The sequence below is a fragment of the Sinocyclocheilus grahami genome, unplaced genomic scaffold, assembly GCF_001515645.1.
Source record: "Sinocyclocheilus grahami isolate Dianchi unplaced genomic scaffold, SAMN03320097.WGS_v1.1 scaffold41.1, whole genome shotgun sequence".
NCBI lineage: Eukaryota > Metazoa > Chordata > Actinopteri > Cypriniformes > Cyprinidae > Sinocyclocheilus > Sinocyclocheilus grahami.
The window spans coordinates 365,087-374,826 of NW_015505220.1; positions in this window are offsets into that span (position 1 = coordinate 365,087).

Here is a 9,740-nt window from a genome sequence, read left to right on the forward strand (position 1 = left end):
ATATCATATGGCTATGTCAGTAATATTTGTTTAAAAAAAGACGAAAAGTGTGTATACAGAGCATTAGAATAAAGAGCCAAATTACTACACTTCCTTTGTTTACATTTTCAGCCAACAGAGCAGCTCCTGATTGGCTAATTGCTGATGTCATAATCTGCAGAATTGTGTGTGATTTGTTGGGATTGGATGGATAAATGAGCTCTCTGTGTTCCGCCCGCGTCTCCTCTAATCTCTGTTGACCCTGTCAGGAATGAGAGCTCTATTGTTTCTGGCTGCTCCTGTCAGTGCAAAGCAACAAAAATCATCACTGTTTCTGCCACTTTCCCATAGCTGTCGTCAGAGCCGGCTCAGGATTTCCATAATCCCGCTGCTGAATTAATGAACGCCTAATCCATTTCTGACCCTCACAGAAGAGCAAAGCAGACCACTTAATTTTTCTTATGATGCTTGATGTTGGAGAGCTGACAGTCCATTGGGAGTCAGTCACTGGGAATATAATGTGGTCTGATCTGACTTATTCCACCGGGATTCAGCCTTCCAGCCTTTCATTTCAATTTTTATGATGTTGTTTATCTGTAAGTTCCACATGCATCAGAAACTTGCATTCAGTGCGTTTAGTGCTCAGGGTTGAGGCCGGAGCACGCTTCTGTTTGCAGTTAGAGCACGACTGTTGTCTGGGGCAACAAGCGTGAGACTGAAGTGTTGGAGTGTTGCACGTTTGCACAGCATGATAAACCAATCTCTCTCTCTCTCTCTCTCTCTCTCTCTCTCTCTCTCTCTCTCTCTCCATAGGCGTAATGGTTTTTATACTGTACAAACTGTATTTTCTATTGCCCTACACCAACCCTACCCCTAAACCTACCCCTCACAGGAAACTGCTGGCGATTTTTGAATTTCATAAAACACCGTTTTGTATGTTTTTTAAGCCTTTTGTTTTACGTGGACACAGGAAGTGTCCTCATAAACCATGTTTACGTTGTAGTACCCATGTCATTATACACATTTGTGCCCTCATAAACCATATATGCACGCAGAGATAAAGATGCACAGTGGCATGTGGGCCTGCTTTAATGTTGCAGCCATAAATGTATATGGCCCACATTATGTTTTGATCTTGTTTATCATTATGCATATGATAAGGTGGATTTCTCAAAGCCTTTAAAAAAATACGGTAATTTTTTTCCACCTGAAAAATAAAATAAAATAAACTAACTATGCTATTCTATACTAATAATATTTTTATGAGATACTTTTAAGATTGTGATTTATTGTGCACATGTACCACCAAATTCTCATTACTGTAATGCAAAAAATAAACAAACAAATACATTACTTATTGTAAATTATTTGTTAGAGCCATCAATCAATTTTATATTTTAATTTGAAAAGTCTTTTTTTTTTAAATACTTAATTGCAAGGAATTAACACAATGAATTGACAGCCTGAGTGTATGTATGCATACTGTCTTTTCTTTTATTAAAAATAAAAATAACAGTAAAACATGGTGTCAGGACAGTTTATTAAATTTTTTTTACTGAATTACAGTAATGAGAATCTAATGAGGATCATCAATAAGAATAGTGAAAATTACAAATGTAATTCAAAAACATTAAAGATTAAAACATCTGGATGCATTCCATTAATTATTTTTGCATTTTAGTAATAACAATTTTGGGGGAAATATTATTGTCATGAAAATTATTATATATTTTTTTACTTTACTTTATTTCCCTTCTTTGAGCTTTGGGTGAACATGTTCAACTAGTGTTTTTGTGAGATTCACATGAATAATATCAGTGTGTTTGCAATAATGTGTCTTGCTGAAGTACATCGAGTAGCATCAGTACTCCACTATGTTATCATGAAGTCTAAACCTGTTTAAAGGATAGAGAGAGAGAGAGAGAGAGAGAGAGAGAGAGAGAGATGTCTGATCCCACATGCAAATCGCTTTTTTGGGATTATCCAGTAAAACATTCCTGACATACAACCCTCAGACTCGCTTGAGAACCTGCTCAAGAAATCTCAGTACCTCAGGAGCGCAGTAGCTCTCAGACTTTACTGGAGGTGATGCAAATATGAGACACAATGAAATCAGCTGAATACCTCAAGCATGTAATAAACATGCAGACGAGCTGCTGAAGAATACAGTTACCTCATGTTACCTCATGCGGGACTGCTTCACTGCATACGGGCCAGATCTCACACCGCTGCAGATGAGCGTTTCTGCAGAGGAGCTGAATAGTGCTTTATTAACACCATCAGATAAAGTTCTTCCTGGATCCGATGGAGGAAGTGTATTTCATCTTTCTGAAGGAAAACGTTCATCCACTTTAAGGAATAGTTCACCAAAAAGTTGCTGAACAGGATGAAGGAAATATGAGCAAAAAAAAAAAAAAAACTAGGCAACTGAAGGAAAACGTTCATCCACTTTAAGGAATAGTTCACCAAAAAGTTGCTGAAAATGTATTCCCCCTCAGGCCATCCTAGATGTAGATGAGTTTAGAACATGAGATGAGAACAGATTTGGAGAAATGTAGCTTTTCATCACTTGCTCACCAATGGATGCTCTGCAGTGAATGGGTGCCGTCAGAATGAGAGTCCAAACAGCTGATAAAAACATCACAATAATCCACAAGTAATCCACACCACTCCAGTCCATCAGTTAACATCTTGTAAAGGAAAAATCTGTTTGTATGTAAAAAAAATAAATATATAATATTATAACATAATATTGCTTTCTCCAGTGAAAAATTCATCTTGTCTGAATCAGGAGAGAAATATGCACAGATCAAGCACTGTTTACAAGCCAAAACAGCTCTAAACAAATATGTAGGTGGATTTTAAATGTGAGAGGACAATAGAGGATCTACTTTTTCACTGGAGGAAGAGTTATTATGGATTATGGATTCAGATTTTGGCCAGAAGTGATGGTTTAGTGTAAAAACACCTGAATGACGTTTTAAAATAAAACATCAAACACACAGTTTTTCACTTCACAAGATGTTAATTGATGGACTGGAGTGCTGTGGATTACTTGAGGATTATTGTGATGTTTTTATCAGCTGTTTGGACTCTCATTCTGACGGCACCCATTCACTGCAGAGGATAGTGATGAAATGCAACATTTCTTCAAATGTTGATATGAATGATAAAACAGGCCAAAAAACAAAACAAAACCGCTTAGACTTGCTTCAGGCACTGACATTGTTAAAAATAAGATATTAGAGGGCAGTAATTTTGCAGCATTGCAGCCTGACATTTGTGTTGCTGTGCCGCGAGTGAACGCGGCTGGGTCAGTACCCGTGTCGGGAAGAGTATACAGGTCTGTTCCCAGGGGAAACGGTCTCCATGCCAACCAGCTGACCACGAGACTTCCTCTGAATAATCAGAGAGAGAGAGAGAGAGAGAGAGAGAGAGAGAGAGAGAGAGAGAGAGAGAGAGAGAGAGACGTGCACAGAGTGGTAGTGTGGATGGTTGTGACTGGGCATGTTTGTAGAGGTATGTGTGCACAGGCATGTTTTGTGTCCTAGCGTACACCCCCGAGGAACACCTTTTCAAGAACAAATGCCAAGTGGAAATTGGAGAACTCTTACAATAAAGCAACAGCTCATCTAAAATCCTTTCTTTTTTTTCTGTTAATATAGTATTTATTAATACTATGAATTAGCATTTTTTTCAGTTTTCTTTTATACTTTTGTCATTGTTTTATTAATCAAAATTATTACAATTATTTTTATTTATAATATATTTTTATTTGATTCAGTTAACAATTTAATAATATATATTTTAATGCTTTAAAAAGGCTTTTTTATTTGAATGCTATTTCTATATTGCTTCAAAAATATTTTTTTGTAAAGTTTTATTACTTTATTACTTCAACTTATTTATATCAGTTAGTTGCCAGGGCAATGTTTATAATTTATAAAGTTTAATTTTAAAGTAAAAAAATTATTTAATAAAGTTTTTAAATGTTTATTATGAATACATATTTAATAGTATTATTTATTAATATTATTTATTTATTAATTATTTAATTCTGTTTTATATAGCTTTATAAAATTATTTCGATTTTAGTAACTTTATTACTTAAGTTTAAACTTATTTATTTCACATTTCTTTTTTCATTCGTTTTTAAAGTTTAATCCTTTACATTTTTTATCATCTAATATTTCAATTTCACAAATTTCAATTGAACTATTTTTTTTTAGACCTGCACAAAAATATTTTCAGTAATTAACAAGCAATAATAAAGATGTGAGCGAGTAAATGATTTATTTTTCATTATTTGTGCAGAATGATCATTTTTGGTGAACTGTTGCTTTAGTAGACACTGCTCTCAGTTCTGGTAGTTGATCTTTGTGCTTTTGTTGAGCTTCAAGGCTGCATTGTGTCTTGTTTTGGCAGGTTCAATTCACTCCAGCTGCACCAGCAAAGACAGTTCATGCAGTTTATCTCAGCATCTTCACACTCACAGTATCACACTACTGGTGTGAGAGTGTTGTGTATAACTAGTAAAAATATATGTATAAAAACGGATCTTGTTCGTCTTCAGATACATCAAATATAGCACTTGAAGACACGTTGCGGCAGGTTTGATGCCAAAGACGTCTACCATTGGTTCTCACACGTCACTTACTGCATTTCTTCATGTACTGTAAGTGAACATGAACGAAATTAAAAACTACTAAAATAATAAACATAAGCATTAAATGTAATGTTGCATTAAAGGCAAAGTATGCAATGTAATTACTTCAGCCTGTATATAGGCTAGATTTAGTTTTGTTTTTTGCATACTTTGCCTTTTCTGTAACATTGCATTTGATGTTGTTCTGTTTTACAATCCAGCATAATGCACTTCCTTTGCGCTATTGAGCAAAACACTTGTAGCTGTGGGTGTTCGTGTTTTTCGTGTAGTAAGTGTGTTTAAAGGGGTCATATGATGTTGCTAAAAAGAACATTTATTTGGTGTAATGAAATGTGTTTATGTGGTTTAAGGTAAAAAAAACACATTATTTTAACTGTTTGAGTCATAAACACGCCTTGCAGTAAATCACCACAGAGTCACAATCATCATCACAGGATCCAGACAGTTGTGAGTCTTTGACATGTGATTTTGTGTAACCCACGGCTGCTATTATTTCTGAGAGCTGGAGATGACACACTCTCATTTTAGGGAGCAGATATTTGGAGCAGGAAACAGACCCACGTTTAAAATCTAGTCCACTTTTCTTGATTCATCTGCTTTTGCTGTTTAATGTCTGAGAGTTCAAATGATCATCTTAGAAACGTTTTCCCACTGCAAACTACATTTTATATTCTCTACTGTTTGACCACAAATTCTCACTTGCTCACAGGAAGTGATGCCACAAGTCTTGTTTCCTTCCGTTTTCGAGCTCGGTGTATTCTGAGTCAGCTTTAAACAATGACTCGGTGTGAAAGACTGGGAACGAGAGGAAGGCTTTCGCGCTCTCCTGTAATGATCACAGATGTAGGTTGTAGTGCTAGAACTGTTCTCTAGTCAGTGTTTGTTGGCTATTTTACCCTCAGACAGACGTTCTGGGCCTGTATCAGTATCTACATAGACAGCCGCCCTGTAAGGCAGCAGTGTTAAAAACCATCATGGAACCTCAAGTGACTGACTTGAAATGCTCACTCAAGACTAAAACACTCAAAGTGTTTGACATTAGCTAAGCTGTTGTGATACTCTAATGCGAGTTTTTTTTTTCATGATTATTATATATTTTTAATGTTTTTTTGATTGAGGGTCATTCAGAGTTCGCTTAGACTCTAGATGGCGAGTTTGTAAAGGTTAAAAACTTTTACTTTATTAATATTATATAAACATAAATATTAATTGTTTATTTTATGTATATAATTGTATTTGATATATAGTCATATATATATATATATATATATATATATAAAATTAATTAAATTTACTTTATTAATATCATACATAAAATAATAAACATTAATATGATACGATACTCATTTATGTATGTTGTATGTATTTATTAATATGCAATTTATTTATTTTTTGTCAACTTGAACTCATTCATTCTGTCAACTTGATAACATTTTTTTTGTTTCTTGTCATGCTTCGGATTTATTTACTTGATTACTTATTTTTTATTTAATTATGTATGCATTTGTTTTTACGTTAATTATATATTTATTTGCACATTTATTTTTATTTATTTAATTACATATTTGTTTGATGTCTTTAATGAAACTATTTATTTATGAATTATTTACTTATTTACACATTATGTATTTAGTTATTTACATATGCATTTACATATTTACTGGTTTATTTATTTGTAAACCCGTTTTAAATTCATTTTCTATATTTTTCTTTATTTATATTTTGTATTTACAGGTTTTCTTTTAAATGCAATCTAGATATTATTATTCATATTTCTTTTAAGCCATTTTCAGCCATCCTTTTTCCTTTATGGTAACATTACATGTGATGATGCTCTATTTTAGATTTAAGCGTAATGTACTTCCTCCTTTTCACACCAGACTTTGCATTGCAAGTGTGCATCTTAAACCTTAACATGCTGTTTAAGTATAGCTCACTAGATACGTTTTTATGCCGGGTTTTACTCTCGTCACGGCATCCATTCAGTTGTTAATTATAAATGGTGATGAGTGAAATCAGCATGTGGGTTTGTGGTGTAAAAACAGCAAACGTTTCTGATGAGGTTTCTGAACGGCAGATGCACGGGTTCCTGCTTTTATCAAGCGTTGTGTCTTGTTGGACCGATTTTTAGAGCAAGTTCGTGTCCAAAAACAGTTCTTCAGGTCTACTGACTTAAAACAATAGCGATGCATAATCTCAAACATGCTGGACGTACTGTGAGAGTCAGCGGCGGTTTTGAACACTTCTGCAAAATATGTAAAGTTTATTACTAAATGAAGCATATGACTCAACATTGGCCAGAGGGACGCTGACTTTACAGTGTGCTTGTAATCAAACAGTCCCGCAGGAGATCGGGCAGCACATTAAAGCAACGGTTTGCTTTTTAAACTGGCCTTTGAAGGTGTGTCGCATTTGAGGTGCCTTTGTGTCTCAGCCACCTGTACTCCCTTCTTTCTTTTCAGTCCATCTCAGTTTTTCCCTTTCGGAGACTGACTCACTTTCCTTTATGCTGTTCTTTCTATTCATCATTGTTTTCGTGGCTGTCAAAACAAGATCAGATCATCAGATTGTGAAGCGAAGGCCTGCGGATCAGGTCTTACTCTCAAAGAAATGCAGGGATGAGAGAAATAAACGGCGCATATCCTGCTTATAATGGCCATATGCCAGTAATAGTAAGTGGTTTTTGTGCTAGTAAAGAAACAGGCAGTCCGAGAGAACAGAAAGTGAAAGATTTATAGATAGATAGAGAGAGACCGTATGTCACAAGCTTTCTTATAATGAGGCCTATTATTGTGCCTCACATAAATCTACTACATCCAACAGCCAACTAGTCAATTAGCAACCACATTTATTTATTTACTAGTTATTTATTTATTTGTTTTTTATTTATTTATTATTATTATTATGTTTTGCATATGTTATGCTATTTTAAGTTCAATGTTATTTGTTTCATTTTTCACATGATCCCTTTGTAACAGTTTGTAGATCGGGAAGAAGGAGGCGGGAACCGGCGAACGTTCAAACTAAACTTTAATAATAAAATAAACACAAAATAGCGCAACAGCTTCTCGCGGACGACTGTCGCGCACAAACAGAACCAAAACCCAAAATAAAATCCAGGCCTGGTCCTCTCTCGTCTTTCACTGTCGTGGCTCCTCCTTTTATCCTTCCGGAGCTCCTCCGTGGGACTCGAGACGGTGAGTGGCGCAGGTGTCGCTCATTCTCAATTACTCCACCGGCCTCACTTCGTTCCCCACGGCTCTCGGCCCCCGCCCACACTCGTCACACCCTTTTAAATAACTTTTTCTGTTCTTGAAATATCAGAAAGTTTGCAATTTTGGAAAAGTTAATAAATAAATTAATACTTTTAAATAATTAATTGTAGTCATTTAAAACACATAGTGAATATACATTGTTCTATTTATTCTCTAAATTTAGTGTAATTTAAGTTAATTTAATTTCTGTTTTAATAACTAGCATTTAATTTATTATTATTATATTTTACTGTTCCTATGATAATGTAAAAACTTGAAATATCTGGAAATTATACAGTTTTGCACATTAATAAACTTAAATTAATTTAAATCATTTTTTAAATTTATTTTTATCAGACAGTTTCTGTTTTTGCTCAGCCTGGTTTCCGCTTCTCGGGAATCATCCCGCCGAGTTTTAGCTTCCCAGTAAAAACCATTATTCAAAATAAAACCGGTCACACTTTTTTTTTCCTCACATCTCTTTTTATCTGTTTGCAATTCTATCACGTGGCAAGGTGAAAAAAATCCCCTCAAAATGTTGTTTTTAGCTTCTGCTCACCACATTAAAGTTCGGTGTAGTTTGTCATAACACAAGGATATTAGAGATTTTACTAATACTGTAAACGTGTGTCATATTTGCTATTACATACAAACTAAGTATGTAATAATAAACAGAATTACTGTGTGTTGTAAAAGCTCAGAGAATATGTCACAAAGAGCAGTTTGTTACTGTAAAGGCTTGTTACTTGCAGTGAGCATTCAAGTCTGTAAGTAATATCACAAAAGCAATATTTGTGCGTCGGCCGTTTTCCTGAATATTAGCGCATGAGCGCAATCGCGAATGTGATATTAACTTTATACAACAGTTCAAAAAACATGACGGTAATATTGAGTCCGTTACATTTTAGATGCAATATTGTCTTTATTTTTGTTGTTGTTGTTGTTTCGCCAAACAAAAATAGTTCCAACCAAAAACAGAGTAGACCATTTGTGTGTTTTCAAAGCAACAGTGTTTTGTTCTTGAATGAATCTGTTTTGGAATGAATCATTTGAGTCAATGATTCAGTTATCCAGTCATTAAAAGACAGCCACTTGCTTCGTTTCTAAATGAATCAACCATTTCAGATGAATCGTTTGAATGAATGATTCAATGAATCACTCATTAAGACAGGGTCTTGCTGCCATCTACTGGTGGTTTTAGTGTCAGATTTATTTATCCATGACAGGCCTAAACCAGCCGGCATTAAACACACACTAATCAAAATATTGTTTAACCCTCTGGGGTCTGAGGGGAAAATCATATTTTTCCCCTTTTTCCTCACTTGATGACTGTAGATGCCAGTGAAACCCAGCCAGCCAGCAAGTGTGTGTGTGTGTGTGTGTGTGTGTGTGTGTTTCTGACTGCCGATAAAAGCCTTCAGCCGGAGCATGTTTGACACGACTGAGCAAGACTGACTGATAAAGGCAGAGAACGGAGAGGAGGATGCTGTGAGGAAAACCAGAGCTTTCTGTTCTCAGGTGGTTTTGTGTGTTTTCTTGTTCTGTGGTTTATGACACATGCACACTGATGCAGCGCAGGTTTATTTTGGCGCCTGTATTAACAGGTTACAGTGTTCACCCGTGTGAGCGGAGCAGTGCTGCTTTACAGAAACAGCTTTCAATAATGGAATGAAAATACTGTCTGTTGAGTGAACGTGTGACTCTATGCAGTTGATTTAAGCTACAGTGCGGACTGACGTAATGTTTGTTGTAATTCCTAATGGCCCAGTCTGTATAATAATTTATAACCGTTAAAGGAATTGCTCAGTTTAGTAACCCAGATATAACTTTATTTTATATAT